The following is a 19,421-nucleotide window of genomic DNA, read 5'->3' as shown; positions in this document are numbered from 1 at the left end:
AGACAGATTGCAGAGGGCACTGCCAGGGAATCCAGTGGCCAAAGGCACAAATATGTTGAAGGTACATTTAGGAGTGTCACTGGAGGGTGGCTCTATGGATGGCTGTGCTGGCCACCTGATGGAGGAAGTCATTAAGCAAATTACTGTAATGGAAGCCAGGTAGAGCAGAGGAAGGTCAGTCCTAGGAAGACCTCAGTGTTGTGTTCTCCTTCACACAGTGGCTTTTGGTAGAGATCAGTATTGAGCTGCATTGATTTTTGGTCCAGTGGCATCTCTGATGCTTGTTCTAAGGAGTTTGCCTCTTGAGACAGTTTTGGAAGGTGACACACGGTTTGTCCAGGCTGCCCTTGAGCCCTGTGTGCACTCACTGACCTGCAGGGCCTGTCTGGGATGTGGCTGTGCAGTGCTGAGACACTGTTCCTATATCCATATAGGATTTAGGGGATCCGACCCTTTTCTTGTTTTCCATGGGGCATACCATGGCCCAAATCAGGCAATCCTCCTTGTGTTTGTACTTCCCAAAAACACCAAGCAGGGGCTAAACTCCAGCACTGTGTTTTCCAAACAGATGTGAAACCAAGAATGAGAGACAAGCGTGAGCCTTCCTCCAGCCCCTTCTGTCATCTGGGCATGCTCATGCCACGTGTCACTACAAACAGTTGGGACATCTGGAACGGGTTCATGTGAGTCCATGGGTTTGGATCCCTGTGCGTGGGAAATCCCTCATCCTCTGCTCATTCCCCTGACAGGCAGCTCCTGCCTCCACATGACAACGCAGACAGATCCTCTGCAGAGTTAATGGAGGAGGATGTTCTGATTTGGATCCAAAATTGTTCTCAAAGTAACATCTTCTGATGTTTAGCCCTCCAGATGGGGCAGGATCTTACATCTAGCACAGACTTACTATGTATAAACCACTAGAAACCACTTATTTTGTTAATTTGAGGCAAAACCTGCTCTCATCCTCCTTGGTTTTACACACAGTTAAATCCACTGAACCAGATTCTCCCTCACCACACTGGAGTCTTCCCAGCTGAGGATCTATTTCACATCTCCCAGCTGAAAGACACCCAGCCCAGGTGAGCACACGCCTGCAGTCCATCCTGGGCAAGAGATTTAAACACATCCTGGCTGAAACTGGGCCTAAGAGTGGGTGAAACCCAGTGCTGAGGGGGCATGTGAAGTGAAAAACACATAAAAAATAGGTAGGGCATAAACTTGGAGCCATTGTTTACTACATTTTTATCTGGTTATATGGCAGCTGTCTGACCTCCTCACCTAATTTGCAAATAATCTTGTCAGGACAAATTAGCCCGTGCTAAGCCTGTGCTGTTGAGTCTAGATGGTTATCAGGACTTGCACTGGTGAGTTTTAAGGTAGTTCTGGTGTCTCTGCAGTGTAGTGGAGTCCCTGTGGCTGTGACTGCAGTGCAGAGAGGCTTTTGTAGTAACCAGAATGAATATGCACAAACCCTCTTCTAACAGAAACCTGGAATTAATGGTTTTCTGAGCTAGTTTCTTTCAGCCCATTTTCGCTGCAGGGGTGAGTGTTGAAAATAAAGATTTAAGCTCCATTTTAAAGTGCAGCTCTGAACACTGTGAATTGCTTAATTCATCTTAGTAGAGGTGTTCACTCTGAACCTGAAAAGCTTTTAGTTGAGATTTAGCCTGTGGTTTGATATTACAAATTGCTTGGTGGTAACATTGGTTTAAGACACTGTTGTCTCCTGGCCTCTTGTTCCTGCTGCTCTGCTGGCACAGCCACTTGTGGTTGGGAACCCGGTGGGAGGAGCCATCCAGGTTGGAAAGGGGAAAAAAAGTGTTTAATGTGTTTGGTTTTTTGTTTGTTTGTTTTTTTAAAGCAGGAAAGTTCCTCTGTCTGGTTCAGTGCCTGGTCACAGTGAGTTTTCCTGGCACAAGTGAGTGGAAAGAGCACTTTGAAATGGAGAGGAAATGAGCAGCGGAGGGTGAAAGGTGAGCAGCAATTACCAGTGCTGGGAATGCCCTAGTGTACTTTAATATCAGCCCATGGTCTGCAGCTGAACTCAACATGTGAAAAATGTTCAAATACCTTTCAAATTGTCAGGTTTAATCTTTACTTTTCGGTGTCCTGGCAGGCACTTCCCATTTGTGTCCTTATCTCCCAGCCTCCAGCCATCTTCAAAGGCTTCCCAGCTACTGTGTCCTGCAAGTTCAAAACCCTGCAGCCCACTGGGACTGGAGATGCGTGAAGGAGCACAAGGATTGGAGTTGAATGACAGTGTAAGTATCAGTTGTCACTGCAAGGAATGTTTCCTTCATTTCCAGAAGCAGTTCATTGAGAAAGAACCTGTTTTAATATAAGTGAAAGCTGCGTTTCCACGGTGACTTTCTCAATTTTAGAAGATCTTGTCCTTTAAATCCAGTTTGCCATGGGACATAAAGTTCATTTGCTATAGACCACATCAAACCAGCTGAGCCCAGAGAAGAATATAGTGAGGTGCCTGGGAAAAAAAAAAAAAAAAGAATCCCTAGAAAACAGACTTTTGTGGTACTAAAAAGTGAGAAATTATTCTTACTGGAAATTTGTTACTCCACTCCCAGAAATGGAGTTGCCTGATAAATAAATTCTCTGCAAAGACTGAAGAAAACAAGCTAACCCAGAACAGTGGAATATCCAAATGATTTGGTTAAAGAAATATTTATTTTGTTTAATAAATTATGACCATTTTGATAAAATCTCCCTTTGAAAATTTGAGTTGTACTTGACAGGGGAAAATTGGAGCCTCCAAAGCCTATGAAGAAATGTGTGTCTGCCTTCAATCCACATCCACAGAGCAGAATTCCAATATTTCCCATCAGTATCTGGCATACTAGTGGAACGGGTATCTTAGCAGAGTTTCTTTGGTTATAAATAATAATGTATATATATATATATATATATTTTATAGTGACACAGCTGAAAATCTCAGACCTCTCCCTTAATTAACATATCTCATTAGAGGGACTGCTGGGCCCTCAAGTGTGGAGTTTGCTCCACAGCTCACTGGGAAACTTGTGCTGGCAGTGGGAACTGCAATTCCCTCTCCATCCTTTCCCTGCAATGCCCAATGCTGTGAGAAAAAACAGGAGATGGAGAGAGGAATCTCAGATTTCTTCCCAGTGACACAGACAGAAGCAGCTCAGGGGAATCCTGCCCAGCAGAGGTTAATGTGACCCACATATAATTGTGCGAAAAGATGCCACTCTGCGCCTTTGTCAAAGAGGCTTCTCCTTACAGCCCCAGCTCCCCAGTCCCCAGCCCCTTCAGCAAAGCACAGTTTTCTTGCATTAAATCACCACTGCCCTCTTGCCAGCTGCTTAGAGTTTGCACATTATACAGAGGAGGTTACTAATATATATTTATATATTTTTAAAATGTGACAGATTGTCTTGTAACATATGTGGTCCTGCCTTGAAATGAGCTCCGTGCGTGTTATGGCCAAGCCAGCGGCCCCGTCTGTGTGTGTGTGTGTGGTTTGTGTTTTATTCCTTCTGCCGGAAATCTGAGAGCCTGGGACACTGGAGCTTTTCATGTTGCTTTTTCTCTGAAATATTCATGATGATTTGACGACCTTGATTCTTTGATACCTGCCATTTATTTCTGTGCCACTGCTGATAACTGCTGCTAAGTACATATGTCGGTGCCATGGTTGAGTGAGTGGGATGATAAGGAGAGGGAGGGCATCTCTGGGATTCATGTGCTGGAATAAGACTACTTTAGAAACTCTGAGGGCATTTCAGGAGCCTGCCATGCCATCTTATTCACCCCACTTTGGTTTTTCTGACTAAAGCCTATTTTCTTTGTTTTTCCTCCAGCTTTTCCTTCTGACTTGGAAATCTGCTAGGTTGCTGCTGCTTTTCTCAGAGATGATCCTTGGCTCGCTCTCAAGTGAATTGCTAATGAATTAGTTACACTTACATTTTTAAAAAAGAGATGTGTGTCTGGGGACACCCAAGGAATTCTTCCTCAGCCAGAAACAGATCCTCATTGAAATGGACTCCAGGAATTTGGATTAGATGATCAGGGTATTTTGGTGCCCTTAAAGACAAGGAAAGATGAGAGTAGAGCGGAGGAAGATAAGAAGAAGAGTAGGCAAGCAGGTAAGCACCAGTATCATCTTGTAAGTGTGACATTTAAGCGGGCAAATCTCGTTGATGTTTGTGAGACCATTCTTTGGAAGGAGTCTAACCTGCCAGTTGCAAGGTTTTGAGGGTGGGGGGGTAAAATCAGTGACAGAAAGGATGACAGAATTGGCAAAATAATTAAATATATGGGGAAAGAGTACGTGAGTGAAAATTAAATTAAGTCCAACCTGAACCAGCTTCACTGACACTGCTGGGTCAAGGGGCCAATGTAGTTCCTTTTGACTGCACATTATTCTGTGGTCTTTCAGAGACATAACTGGTGTCAGGCCCTGAATTCATCCTGCTTAGTTCAATGGTTCGGCTGAAATATGGGACTGGGAGACCCTGGGCTGGCTGACCTGCTGTAGGTTCTGCAGTGGTGATCTGGGGTGTGAGGGCTGGTGCTTTCACCCTCATTCAAGCTGGGCTTTGGATGGAAATTGGAAGGTTCAGATGGAGGCAGCTGGTCCCCATCTGTTGGATGCTGGAGATGGGACTCTGATGGGACTCTGATGTATTGACAGAGTTTTCCTTCACCTAAACTGTGAAGTGAGGGAAGCCAGAGCAAGGGAGACAATGGAGAAAAACCTCTGCCACGGACTCTCTTCTCACCATGTTTCATACAGAAAATTGCAGCACTGTCTCTTTTCTGGGCTATCACTTTCCCTTCTCAGAAGTCACAGCACATGGCTGTACTGCAGTGTACATTCTCCTGAAGATCACTTCCCTTCCCTGTGAGAAAATATGGGGAAAAGAAAGAGGACACAAGCACGGAAGTAAAATTAGCAAGGCCTAAGAGGCTTCTGCATGTGCTTGTCGAACTGCAGCATCCTGGAGAGGCAGGAGATAAGGTGGCTCAGGGAATGCAGCCCAGGCATTTATTTAAGATTGATATCAAACTTTGGAATTGTGAGTGGGAGGATTTTTGAGGAAGGAACAGGATGTTTCCAGGAGGGAGGGAGGCTGGCTAGAATGATTTATTGTGAGGGTCAGTGGCAGGAAGTCACTGGAGATATGCGATGGTCTAAAACGCAGGCCAAGGAACCTGTGTGCGGACACCATTTTAAACTCAGAGATTCTGGCTCCTCAAAACAGGGCCAGTAAAGTGACTGGGTGGTCTTATTTAGGGTCATCCTTGGTGGTCCTGCATGCATGTGTTGTGGTCAGCTTCCTTGTCTGTGTGTGTCTCTGTGCACAGTGACCCTTCCTGCTCTGGGGTCTGTTACAGAGGCTTCTACCACTTAAAAACATTTCACTGTCCTTGCAAGAGAGATTTCAGGCCTTTTTCAAGGCTAGCAGTCATTTGGTGCTTACACAGATAATTCTGTACATGGGGGAATGAAGTAGTGATGTTTATTATTAGGCTTCCCTCCTCCCCATAGGAAAATTCCCTGTGACCAAAGAAACGAAGAGACTGGCAAGAGCAGAGGAGCTGGGATTGGGAATGACCTCAGGGGCCATAAACAGCTGGATGGAAAACTTTAACTGTTAGTTAGTCTGAAATCTGCAGCTCCATGGCAATGTACCAGGCCTGCAATCTCGAGCAGGACTCCTGCAGGCAGCCGTGCTTTTTGTTACTGATGGTTGTGAATAAATTATTGATCATTAAGCACAGCCACCTTCTGTCTAACCTACTTCTGAGTGCCACTTCTGCCTATTGTGCTGTCCTGTCTTCTGACCCAGTCAGACCAGGGGTCCTCTTGTATCAGGAGCAGTTGTCCTTCCTGAGAAGAGAAATGCTGTCACAGAGAACCCTCAGGTTGAACAGGAGTGTGGAAGGGTTTTGGCTCCCTGGGAAATGCAGTGTGGTGAAGGCAGCAGTGCTTTGGAGTGAATGGGAAGGTGCCCTTTGACTTCAGGTGGCCTTAAATGACTTGTCAGAGCTGACACAGAAAAGTTAGAGCTCAGGGACAGGACTAAGTTCATATCTCCTTTGTAGAGGTGAACATACAGACAGCTCTCCCCTATCCCTGTTCAGCCTCTCATTACTGCAGACTGGCTGTGTTGTGCTTTCCCTCCGTGCATTCCTCCCCTGCTGCTCTGCCTTTGTTCCTTTCTGCAGCTCTTCGGGCTGTCCCCGCTGATAATGGCCCCGATTAGATCGACACGAGGGGGTGACATCTGAGCTTTTCATGCTGTCCTTTTATCTAATGTCCCCCAGCTCGTGGTCCTGTTGTCCCTGCACAGCTCGGTCTGTGGTGATGTTCATTCTCCTGCTTACACTCAGTGAATGATTTATCATCTGTTATCAGTAGGACTCTGTACAGTGTCCAGGGACAATGTTTTCTTCCATCTGGTTCCAAGCTGGTGGAACACCCTTCCATATGGTTTTCACATGTGGTTATCCTAGTACCTCCTTTCTGCTTTTTCCCCTCAGGATTCATCGTTATGCAGTTTGTCTAGCAAGTACACTTCATTTCACTTTATAAATTAACCACACGCATTAATTAAAACTTCAGCAAATGTGGATATTTCTTAAATGTCAGAGAAAACCTTCACAGCTGGGTGAATCTATCTTCTGGGAGAAATATCCCATCCCATGACATACTGGGAATTAATTGCTGCAGCATTTCACACACTCTTCAGGCACACATCGGCCTGAGGTTTGTTCTGGAGTTAGAAAGTGTAGGGAAGTCTTTGGTTCAGTTCTGTATTATGAAGGTGCTGGTTGCAGTTACAGGTTCATGGTGTGGGCAGGACAAAGACCATAAAAACATCTTTTTATGTAAATTTTCTTGAGCCACTGACAGTGATTCCCTGTGACTTGATATTGAGCATTCCAGGAGCCAAACAGCTCTGTCCCACCAGTCCTCTGGGTGAGCCGATGTCCTCCATCAGGATCCCTTGCTGCTGCATTTGTTGGTCTTTGCAGATAATTTTTGCTGTGGTCTTTGTTGATTTTATGTTGTTAGACCTGGTAACACACTTTTATCTTATCTGCCTTTTTCTCTTCTTTGCTCTCAGTGTTGTTTGCCATTCCAGGATAAATACGGAGCCGCCTGCCCCTGGGGGCCATGCACTGTGTTCCTCCCCCCAGAGTGTGCAAATATTTGCAGCAGAGCAGCCTCTGAGCTCTGAGACGTGAGCAGCAACACGAGGAGGTGCAGCCCAGGGCAGGGGCAAGGCCAGAGGGTGTGAAACCAGCACACAGCCCCCGGGGTAAGTGGCCTGCAGAGTTTAGGAAGCTCCTGCCTGGTCTCCAGAGCAACAGGGAAACAGAGACTTGACTTCAGGGTGTGCTCCCACTGCTGGGATGTGCTCATGTGATTCAGGAACTGCTTCTTGAGAAAATTTTGCTTCTGAAGTGACTGGCACCTTAGAGCTGGCAGAGTTACCTGGATTATCACCCCTGCTTTATGCCCTATTCAGAAGCAGAGGATCTCAAGTAGTTTCAGGTGTTTGGTGTGACTATCCAAGAGAAACAAGCCATTGCTAGTGCAGCTCTCACATCAGGGAGCACATAAAGCAGTAATTTTTTAAGCTGTTGAGGCCAATGTAAGCCAGTATTCTCACCAGAAAAAGATATTTCCCCTTTTCCTTCTTCCTTTAGCTGCTTTTCCATGCTTTCTGCTCTTTCAGTATCACAGGTATTTTACAGCTCCATGACAGTCCCTACACATCTCAGACAAGAACTGTGGTTGGTGCTACCTCAGATCTGTGCCCTGATTCACTCTGTTGTGGAAAGCACTTTCGTGTCACTGTGCTGTCCTGTTGTGGTGGTGCCACTGTTCCCTGGGGTCTGCCCAGGGCTGGAGCTACTGCTGGTAGAGACCTGTGCTACTTCACCCTTCACGGGCTCCTCCTCCTCGTTGGCTACCTTGTTTCTCCCCTCCCTCACCTTGGGCCTGGTGGGTTCACCAGGACAGTTCCTGTGTGTGGGTTTTGGGGGTTTTGCTGTTTGCTCACGGTTGCCTTTTCCCGGTTCAAAGTTTGCCAGCCCTGGGGCCAGTGACCCCTCTGGAGCTGCCGGGTTATGGCCAGGAGGGTTGTTCTGTGTCCATCAGGGCTCTTGGTCCACACTGGATCTGTCCTGAAGGCATTGACTGATGGCCCTGTGCCAGCCAGGGTGACCCTGGTCTGGAAGCTCTGCTCCCTCCTGCAGAGCCTGTGTGATGCCCATGGAAGAGGTGCTCGGGTCATCAAATAGCCAATTAAAACAATCAAGAGGGAGGAGTGGAAGAGGAGCCCTTAACTCTTTCCACCCCATCATAAACACCTTTGTGGAGCCACCTTTGCCAAAAGCAGTTGTGTGAGGGAGGTAAAAACAAAGATCCATCTCTATAAAATTTACCTGGGGGATCTCTTTAAAAATGCAGTATGCAGAGGTCAGGAAACAATTAACTGTCTGTGTAGATGTCAGTTATTTAGGGGCTGGAATGAGGCTGGATCAAAAGCCTTCCTTTCCATTTTATATTTTATTTCTGAAACATGCATCACAAAGCACCCACAAAATTCAGCATAGGGTGATGAATATATAATAATATATCTCAAACTCCAACACTGCTTGGAAGAATTGAATTTTCCATCATGGCTGTTGCTATCTGAAAAGGAGAAAGACACTCCCATTACAGCTACTGGCAGCTGACAGCAGGCAGAAGGCAATAAATTTAGGAGGTATTTAGCATCAGCTTCTGAATAATGGCATCAGAAGGACATGCTCTTCACTTGAGGAACCAGAGGTAGAAGTGCTACAGCTGGGAATTCAGAGCACCACTGGAATCAGGGTAATAAAAGAGCTGTGATCTGTCAGGGGCAGTTGCTCAGACCAGTGCAGGGTCAATCCCAGTTGTTTCAGTGCTAATTTGGGGGCTGTGTTGTAAGATCATGCAGCTTTTCCTAAAATGCTAGCAAAAATGCATGAGAACCCAGGTTATTTTGCCTCTTGAGCTTTAATCCACACTTACTCTGAAGTTTTCAGGTACCAGTTTTGTGGAAATGCTGACAAAATAAAGATTGGTTGAGGGTTAAGTGTAGAAAGGTTACTTTTCGAGCAACTCATCCACACTCAATTCCTGATCCAGAATTTCAGAGTGGCATTGTCCTGTACTTTCCAGCCTATAAAAGAGGGAAGAACTCCTTTTTTCCTCTGAGAACACTAAAATCTGTGCTGCACAATAATGCCAAAAATGATCTTGGTGTCTGAAAAAGGGAAGATCAAAAAATCCCCTTCTCCCCTGCAGAAGACATACCCTGTTATACTTGAGTGCAGCACACACTCCTCCCAGATCTTCCTTCACCTGCTTGTACTTGTTCAATTTGTGCTCTAATATCATTATCTAACTAATGCAAAGGCATTGAATCAATTTTCTGACTGTTGGGTAAATGATGGTTAAGTGTCAGGAGATTTATTTAATTGTCTAGCTTTTAAAAAAAAAAGGTAGGTCTGCTGAGTGAAAGCTTTTGTGCTTTTAAATGAGGTATTGCTGTGATTAGAGTTTAAACAGCAATGATTTCCTCAAAAATGCATTGTCAATAATCACTGGCTTGTTTGATTGTCCACATAACTGCACCACCCTCACTGCCAAGAAACTCATCTGACCCACCAATGGTAAGAATAGCTATTTCTTTCCATTAAGTGTGCAGTAGATCTAATGCTCAGGGCCAGGAACATCTTCATTAGGCAGTACGGAAAGTGAACACATTGTTCACAAACCAGCCTCCAGAATAATGGACTAGAGAGACTTCAGAGGTGAGGGATGTAGGTTGTGGGAGTGGGAAAGGGGCTTAAAGCTTCACAAACCACATACAGAGAGGATTTGAGTGGGATATGGGCAATTGATTCCCTTAAGTGTCTTTGAAGAGGCTGGTCTAGAGATGGAGAAGCTCCAGATGACTCATTGTGATCCTGCTCAGTCTCATCACAGCAGCTCAATGCTCATTTTACTCTTTTCTATGTATTTAATTCAAAAAGCCAAGAATCTGAAGGTAATTTAGCTGGCATAACCCAAACCCACAACACCACCATGGCAAGTTCCTGGGGTGAGGTGAGGACCTGCAGGTCAGGTGGCTGCTTCTCAGCTTACCTGGATGTTTCAGAGACTGATTTGGGAAATGCAAACAGGCCAAACCTTTTCTTTATGCTTTTTTTTTTTCCCCCACAGGAAATCCATTTCCCAAGTGAATGCCACTTCCCTGCTAGCTCTTGTCCCAAAATCTGTGCCAAGTGTGCAGCTCAGGATGAGTTTTTGCCCAGAATATTTGCTGCCGGGGGAGTGTGAAGGGCCTGTGGAAAACACGTGTTCCCAAGGGCAGAGGGAAATGTTTTTTCCTGTCCACCCTAATGTCTTGGTGAATTTCCCATTCACTAATATATCTAGGCACTGAGAGCTGCTGGTTCCAGGTGTCAGGCCCGGGCAGGATCAAGGCTGACACTTGCCCTGAGACTTGAGCAGGAATATTAGGTCCCCATTTCTCACTGCCACCCCCTGCTTGGGGAATCCCAGGCAGGGCCAGCAAGGAGATCCCAGCTGTGTCCCTGGCAGCAGACCAGGGCTGCTGTGAGCAGGGCTGAGCTCCTGCCCTCATCAGTCCTAAGGGCCACTTAGCCACGTTTGCTGCCTGCTCTTCCTGGCTGGACAGGAATTGCTCCCTGTTGGAGAGCTGTCAGTGAGGGAAGAGCCATCCATCCCAGTGGGAAGTAATCTCACCCAGCAGGGGAGGGCACCACCTCCTCCCAGCCAAAACAACAGGGCTTTGACAGCCTTGATGTATTTATTCTCTTCCGTAGGGCAGAAGTGCTGCCACGGCAGGCAGCAGGGTGGGAGGAAGATGCTACTGGGGAATTGGAAGAGAAAGCAAGGAAAAGCACAAAGTGCCAAAGGGCTCCTGCAGGGAGCAGGGGCTTGGAACTAGGTGGTCTTTTAAGGTCCCTTCCAACCCAACCATTCTGTGATTGTATGGGAAAGGGAAAGGAGGAAAGAAAAAGCTTATTCTAAAAAGGCCATTTCTTTTATTTATGTGCTTAACTCATCTCCTGAGCTTGAGAGCCGAGAAAAGCAAAGAGCAAGTGCAAAAGCAGAGGTTGCAGCTCAGATGGGTCATGGTGTCCCAGCCAGAGTAGGGGTTCAGGGATGGGTTTGGAGAGCTATCACCTTGTGAGGAACACAAATCCCTGCCCCTTGTGCTCCTTGTCCTCAGGGCTTGGCTCCCCTCTGGCCTTCCACCATCGTCTGGGAGGGTTTCACACAAGTGCCATTTGTCAGGTGCTTTTGTCAGGCCCAGTTTGGGTCCATTTTGCCTCTGCAAAGTATCAAAGGACATTTTAATGACAAGCTGTCAGATTATTTCAGGTGCACAATTATGTCACATCCTCTGCAGCTATGCCAGTTCATAGGGCTCATCAAATTTAAACTCAGCCTCTTACCAGGTTTGAACTCCTGGGCAACCGAGGAGGTTCATCAGGAGCCTGGGCTTTGGGAAGACAACAACTAATGTGACTTCTGAGGTGACCCATTCCTTTTACTCGAGTCTTCCAAGAGTTAAATCCCCTCACAAAAATGGGAACATTTCCCCAGTTAGAAGGTCCTTGATGATGTTCAGGTACTTTCTATTATCAGGAGTTAAGTATTGGCAGGGCCTGGGTGCACCCATAGGGTCTTATTGCCCTAACCAGCCTCACCTGTGTTACTAAGGTTTTTCTGGAGGCTTTGGAACAGTTGTGTTACAATAGATCATGATTGTTTTACAGCGTATCATGGATACTCACACTGCTTTTTCCCTTCTGCATGACCTAGGTTACTGCACAAGCACAAAGGTGCTTCCCCCAGCCATTGATTGTTCCAATTGCAGTGGCAGGCCTTGGCTAGCTGAAGTGTGTTGGCCACAGCAGCTGGATGCATTTGTGGTGTCAAATCTGCAACCCCTGCAAAGCATCTCCTCCTCCTCCTCCTCTTGGCTTCCAGCTCTAGGGGGGAAACACTGTGCTGTGCTGGCCAGCTTAGCTCTTTAGATCATCTGCAGGAGTCACAGAATCATAGAAATTACAGAATGGCATGGCTTGGATGGAACCTCAGAGATCATCCGTGGGCAGGGATGTCACCCACTAGATCAGCCTGCTCAAGGCCTCAGTATTGTCTGACAGAAGTAGTGACTCCTCCTGGGAGTTATCTACTCAGCTCTTATTTTGGGGAGTAAAAACTGTGGTAAGGGGAAAAGTATGATACTGGTTTAGCTCATTAAAAATGCTTGGGTTTTTATTTTAATTCTTGTTGAATATATGAAAGAAGAGGCTAAATGCAGTCCTTTGGGGTAGGAATATCTGTGTGAAGTGGTTGCTTGTGATGAAATAGTTTATAGGAGGAGGAAAGCTTTGCAGTGTGCCTCCAGGGGTGGATTGCCAGGCTAGTCTCCTCTGGAAGACTGTTCCACAGCCAGATTGTTTTCTTTGGAAGTGCTTTGTTCCTGTTGTGATCCATGCTGGTCTTCGTGACCTGTGAGTTGCTGGAAAAACATCTGTATTGGCAGGGGTGCTTCAGCCTCTGCCACTCCTGTGCCATCACCAGGTCTTCCCTCACCTTGGCTCTAGCAGAGAGGCACAAGTTCAAGTGGGAAACAGGCAGTGGTTTACTCCTGTAGCAGTTACGTGCCTGAATTCGGGGTTTGGTTTCCTCCTTCAGCCCTTCTGGCAGCCCAGTCCTCCCACAACCCCTGAAGTCAGACACGTAGGGAGTGACTCCTTGCTAAGCACAGGTTTTCCTGTGCATGACCAGCCTCAGCCCAGGCTCTGGCTCTGTCCTGCTCTGATTTCATCCCTCTCTGAACTGCTCAAGTGTCATTGCTCTCCCTCACCCACTCCATGGACCTGTGCTCCAGGCACCGTGCTGCTCTTAATGGCTTGTCCAGTCCTGGGCTCTCGTGGCTGTGCACGGAGCGCTCGCCAGGCCATGCTCTTGGTTTCCTGTCGTATTTCATGGCTTTTGATGGCAGCTCAGCTGAGGAGTTATGAAATTCATATCCTCCCTGCCTAGGAGAAAATGGCAACTGGAAGATTTAATGTCCCAGAGGGTTGGTGTAGGAAGTTGTACCAGAGGGGAGGAGGAGGAGGCTAAAGCTTCAGGTCCTTCACAAATCTCTGTGAGTCAGGCTTTCCAAAGGTTGGAAAGCTGTGAATTACCCCAGCTGAATTACGTGCATGGCACAGTGTTACAGCACTTGTACTGAGCTCCCCTCCCCTCCAGTAATTCCAGGATTTATGTTTGGAGGAAATGGCCTTATTTCATTCGGTGATGGATTTCACTCACCAGCACACAACACTTGGGGATCAGGAAAGACAAACTCATGGTAAAATCTATCACCTCTTCCTCTGTGCTGCTTTGGAGTCACAGATGAGGATCAGGTCCTGATGTGACCAAGAAACATTCTATTTTGGAGTTTCCAGGGGAGGCTGAAGCTGACCCTCCTATACAATGCAGGGGATGGAAGCCTGTTTTGTGTGATGACTTGGTGAACACTGACCAGCTTCTGCAGGAATTCTGGGCTGGAAACATCAGCCCTGGTTGCTCAGGTGCACAGAGCACATGGTGTGTGTCAATGACATGCTATGGGTAGACTCCAAACAGTGTCTCAGCTCTGGTCCTTCTCTAGAGCTAGGCCTTTAATGAAGAAAAACATTGGTTGTGGGATTTTTTTCTCTTTCAATTCTACTATGCCTCTAAAACTAAAGGTTTACCATTTGTTTGGCCTAAGAGCTGCAGCCTGGCTTTGTGTGGCAGCAGTTGTGATGAAGCCAAATGTCAAGGACCAGAAAAGAGAAGCTGTTGGTTTGGCACATTTTGCTGTTTACATGTTTACTTCTTTCTCTTAAAAAAAAAAAAAAAAAAAAAAAAAAAAAAAAAAAAAAAAAAAAAAGTTTGGTTTTATAACAAGTTGTAATGAAACAGTAGCTAAAAGATATTCTTTTATTTTATTCCTTTAAAAAACAAAAGCCTAATCTCCCTCCCTCACTCACCACAAAGTGTTTCAGCACCAAATTATCTTGAAGGCCTCAAAAACAGGAAAATAATTTAGAGGAGATGGAAAAAAAATAATTGAAATGCTTTTATAATGGAAGATTTCATGAGAGTAATTTAGGGAGAGGCAACAAAACCAATAATTAAAAATGCTGACGGTTGGATGGTAACTATTTTTGGAAAAAGACACAGATTCAATCCCAGAAGACTAGCAACTGCTCTGTGGCTCTTGGAGGGTTTTTTTTCCCCTGTGGATGTGTTGGCTACAGAGCTGTCTGGTTGCTGTTACCAGAGTAATTTTAGTGAAGCTGTTCCTGCCACGTGGTCTGTTCTCATCTGCCTTTTCTGACAGGAGACATCAGAAACCTGAGCAGGAACTATTCAATCATAGTGACAGAACCCCTTTTTTTGGATGGTGAAATGTTCTGTTGGTTTCCTATCTATAATTCCATATTATTCTCTCCGCTCGCATCCAGTGCCCTTGATAAAATCCAGCACGAAGGGCAACTCTGGGAGATCCCTGCCCTGCCCTGCAGGGCTCCAAGGGGAGGATCCCAGATCCTGTGTGCTTGTTCTGGCTGGTGAGCAAGCAAGGAATAGGATCATGGAATATCCTCAGTGGGAAGGGCCGCACAGGGATCATCCAGTCCAACTCCTGGCCCTGCACAGACACCTCAACAAGCCCACCTTGTCCCTGGGAGTGTTGTCCGAACACTCCTGGAGCTCTGGCAGCCTTGGGGCTGTGCCCATTCCCTGGGGAGCCTGGGCAGTGCCCAGCACCCTCTGGGGAAAGAGCCTTTCTTGATCTCCAACCTAAACCTGCCCTGGCACAGCTCCAGCCATTCCCTGGGTCCTGTCCCTGGTCACAGGGAGCAGAGATCAGAGCTGCCTCTCAGGAGGAGCTGCAGCCCCTAGTGAGCTCTGCCCTCAATCTCCTCCAGCTGAATATTCCAAATGACCTCTGCCATTCCTCTGGACGCTTCACCATCCTTGTAGCTCTCCTTTGGAATAGGTAGCTTGATGGGAGATTAGGGATTGTCCTAAATTTGGGGTTGCTACTAGTGGGAATACTGTACGATTGAGAAAATATAACTGGTGATACCTACAGATTTTTGTCAGCCCTCTACCAGGTGTATCTTCCCAAAAGCTTCACAATTTAGCCTTATGCACATGGTGTCACCTGGTTGATGGTGTGGAGGACCTGGAGCTTGTTGATTAGGGCTTGATTCCCAAAGCCGGCAGGTCCCATCCCTGCTTTGTGCTGCATTCCTTGACTGCAGAACAGGGCTGATAACCAGCTCAGCTGATGACAGGGATGAAAGGAGAAAGAAGCCTTCTCCTTTGATGTTTGTCAGGATGCGGGTGCTGACCCAGATCTGCACAATCAAAGTGCGTGTAAGCTGCAGAGGGCAGTTCCACAGGACAGCATCTGGGCACATCTAGGCTGGCTGGCAAATCGCTGCCCGCACCAAGATTACAGGCATCACTGTAAGGCAAACAGACTGGCTGATGCTCCCTATTGCAACAAAGATGTGTGGGTTTTCAAGCTCCAATTCCGTGGGAGGATAAAAGAACATTTGTCAGGTCTGAATCTATGGGTGGCAGTATGTGGCTTCAGTGGTGTTCATTGCAGGGTTGCAGTGGATATGGAATATATGGGTGTGAATATGTAATGTATGCTTTGTGTCCAATACCCTTTCAAGTCCTGTGTCCTTAAAATCCTGTAAGATCCTGTGGAGTAGCTGGATTCCTGCCTTGGCTCCTTTCAGAGCAAATTTTCTGTCTGATTTGGGGTGTTACAGACTTTTTACTCAATTGACTAAATCCCTGTGCTTTTCCTTTTCTTCCTTCTCTGTCTCAGTTTAAGAGGACTCCTGCCAGTCCCCTGTCCAGGGACAGGGAGTTTTGTAAGGGATTTTTGAGGGTCTTTGGTGTGCATCCTGTCATTCCAAGGGCACTGGCAGCAGTGCTGCTGCTGTGTCTGCACTGTGCTGGCCCTTGCTGACATCCAGCTTCTCCAGGAGCAGGATGAAATCCAAGTGGCAGGGCAAGCACCTCTGAGGAGATAGCTCCTAACTGTTCCCACAGAGCTTGAAGAAAAAGATTTGACGGATTTACAGAGGAAAATGGCTGAGAAGGGATTGATAAACACACAGAGAGATCTAACTAGTGTGTCCCATCACTCTGAATAGCTGATCATAGCGAAAGTGCTTCAGGGCAGTGTCGGGAAGGATTTGTTGATGTGAACTCATGTCTCCCTGAGAGAATCATGCTGTTTCGGGGAAGGGACCATCCAGGGAAGGTTGTTGTGAGGAAAAATGCAACAACAGTGGGGTGGGCATGTGTGTCAGGAGCAGTTGGTGAGATGCTCACCAGTGCTGTCTGAAGGCAGAGCTGTGAGGATGCCAGCCAGCACTTGAGAGCTGAGCTTCCTCCCAGCAGCAGCACTGAGCCAAACCCCACTCCCACGAACAAACACAACAAGGCCACAACAAAGCCTCTATGCTCGCCAGGGTCCCAGGCTGAGGAATCCTGGGCTGCAGTTGGGAATCTCCTGTAGATGCCCTGATTGGGCTGCCCTGCAGCAGTCAGCAGTGTGAACTGAGCATCTCTGGTATAAATCACTTCCTACAGTGCTGTCAGTGCCAGGAAAGGCTCAGGACAGGAGAGAAACCATGGCTTTGTCAGTGACCTCCTCAAGGGTCAGTCTGGAAGTAGTCAGATTTGAGCAGCTCTTGCTTGAAGACCTGGGGAAGTGCCCACTGATACATGTTAATAGTTTAAGGAGGACCCTGTGTCACAAATAGCTGGCCTAAAGTGAGAACTCTGCAGATAGAGTTTGAGCATTGGAGAGGGTGGGGGGGAGTGCAGAACTGCACTAAATATTCCCCAAAATTCTGCTTTGCCTTTGTTAGAGCTCACATAAATAATTAGATGCAGCCCTGGGGAAGCCTTACCTTATGTGAAGGTAAAATGAAGTCTTACCTTGTGTGGAGAACATCACTGTCAAGTGAGCTGTGTCATTTTTTAATGTTGAGCTCCATTTCTCTGCACTGACATATTTTCTTGGACATTTAATGGACTGAACATATATATTCCCAGCAGGGCACAATGCTTCAAATATTTTATTAGCTTGTGTCATATACTTATCAAGTCTTTAAAATATTTTAGCTTTGCACTCAATTATTCTGCTTGAGAGCAATCATTAGTATTCATAATTTCTGGTTGTTAATAAGGGAAAAAATCCAAAGTTCCATACTGGAAGCATCCAGACAAATATGTGTACCACACTTAGAAGATCAAAACTAGGAAGTTCTGTCTAAGTGCAAGGAAAAATAAGAGATACTAAGGCTTTGAAACTTTCAGAAATGTGAATATTTTATGTTTGCTTTAGTAGGAGAGAGGTGTCCAACTCTTGGAAAGCTTTCTCCTAAAACACAGGATTGCTGGGGATATTTGTGTGCATCCAAGTAATTTCCAACTGTCTGACAGGCTCTAAGCTGGGGTGGCAGGGAGGGTGATCACAGTGTCCCCTCACCTGGGCAGGCTGAGGTGAGGCAGCCCTTTGTAAGGATGTTTTCCAAAGCTTTTGTAAACAAGCTGTGTGTGTCTCTTACACTTCAGGCCAGGCTAACAAATTGAGATGAGCCGCAGCAGCTCTGTGAAGGCTGGCTCTGCACACACAGGGCCCTGAGCTGATTTATCTTGATGTTTGGTTGAATTCTTTGCATTTTGGGTCCCTTCTGTAACCTTTTCACCTCGTTCTTTTTTAAGGTGGCTGCCTGGCTGTTACAATTTATCATGAACGCATCTCACTTCACTTCTGGCTCCTCTGACGGAAGGAACAGCCGGTCTCCGGGAGGTCAAAGACATTATTTTCCCCTAGTCTTTCTCAGTTTCCAGTGCATATTTGTCACTTTGAAAAAGCATGAATTCTGGATTTGATGCACTTTAATTGATTTCACCCTCAACAAGTCCAACTGTCCATCAACCTTTCCTTTTTCTTTCCTCTCCCCCTTCTTTTTTCTTTCCTCTGTCCCTTTGCTTTGAGAGTGATGCTTTCACCATCCTGCATGTTGGAGCTGTTGCAAAGCCCATGACCCTATCAAGGCTTACTGTCACTAGCCATTGCTCTCATTTTCCTTATCCTCCAAGCTGAACTTTGGGTGCTGATTGAGAATGAGGTAGGAGTACTGGTCTTGTAATATCTCAGTGATGTGCTCCTTGTCAAAGTAAAAGTGGTGGCTGATGGTCCACTTAATTTGAGACAATTGTGTAGAATTCACTCATTATATGCTGGCATTGGTATTTAAAACAGTTTGCAGTGTCATGGCAGAGATGAATGTGCTGTTTCTTCTTTCCTCCTGGAAAGATGTGTATTCTCTGTATATCCAGGGTTGTGTGGTTGTAAATTCGGTGTGTAAAGCGACATTGTCACCTCAGAAATGGAGATCATAGAATCATAGAACATCCTGAGTTGCAAGGGGTCCACAAAGACCATCCAAAAATCCTATGAGGTGCCATCACACTCTTGTTTGGTGAATTCTTCTGGCATGGAATAAATGGGCGTGTGTAACAACTTGTCCTTTGCACAAAAATCCTTAGAGTGTCCTGGAAACCAGGGGCTGCTTAAAGTGGAAGCTGAAAGAGTCACAGGTGTTCCTCTGGGTGCTGCCACTACATCCTGGATACGGTCAGGACATGGGGCAGGGAGCAGGTTTCTGTTACAGCAGAGCAGAGATTCCGAGTTCTCTGCCCTCTTATGAGGTATCCACCCGATCTCTGCAGGGAGAAGGGAGTTCCTGGGGCTGCTGTGCGCTCGCTGAAGAGCTGCAGCGATCAGGGTGGGCACAACTGGCTCTCGACACATTATGTGAGTGTTTCCAAGCTGTAGCCAAGGAATCCCAGCCCGCTCCCGCCGTGTGCCCGGCGCTGGGCTCGGAGCGCTCTGGGAGCCGGGAACTGCTGTCCATGGTCCTGGGTGAGCAGCCCGAGCGCTGGGGCTCGGCCGGGGGCCTTGGGGACAGGGGCGATCCCTCCCTGCGTCCCTCTTTCCCTGTGCCACACCGTGTCAGGCACGTCTGCGCTTCAAGGTTTGCCAGCGTGTGTGCGGAGGGAACAGTGTTCTTCAAGGAGGTACCGAGGGCTTCCCCCGGTGCTCGTGGATCTCATGCTGACCTTTCCTTGCTTCCCACTGCCAGAGCGTGGGTTTTGGTGAGCTATTAGGGAAAAGCTCTTCCCTCTGAGGGTGCTGAGGCCCTGGCACAGGTTTCCCAGAGAAGCTGTGGCTGTCCCTGGCTGTCTGGAAGTGTCCAAGGCCAGGTTGGGT

General features: G+C 46.8%; 1 long non-coding RNA gene across 1 annotated transcript; it reads left to right on the top strand.

The window, feature by feature from the left end:
• Positions 1-2,134: 2,134 nt before the first annotated feature.
• On the top strand, positions 2,135-18,755 carry LOC119707497. Its single transcript, XR_005258773.1, has 3 exons — positions 2,135-2,261; positions 3,837-4,121; positions 17,867-18,755. It is a non-coding gene; the product is annotated as an uncharacterized LOC119707497 (long non-coding RNA).
• Positions 18,756-19,421: the final 666 nt, after the last annotated feature.

This window comes from Motacilla alba, chromosome 15, assembly GCF_015832195.1.
Source record: "Motacilla alba alba isolate MOTALB_02 chromosome 15, Motacilla_alba_V1.0_pri, whole genome shotgun sequence".
In the NCBI taxonomy this organism is placed as follows: domain Eukaryota; kingdom Metazoa; phylum Chordata; class Aves; order Passeriformes; family Motacillidae; genus Motacilla; species Motacilla alba.
The sequence above is the reverse complement of the archived record's forward strand: the minus strand, read 5'-3'. Positions and strand labels throughout refer to the sequence as shown.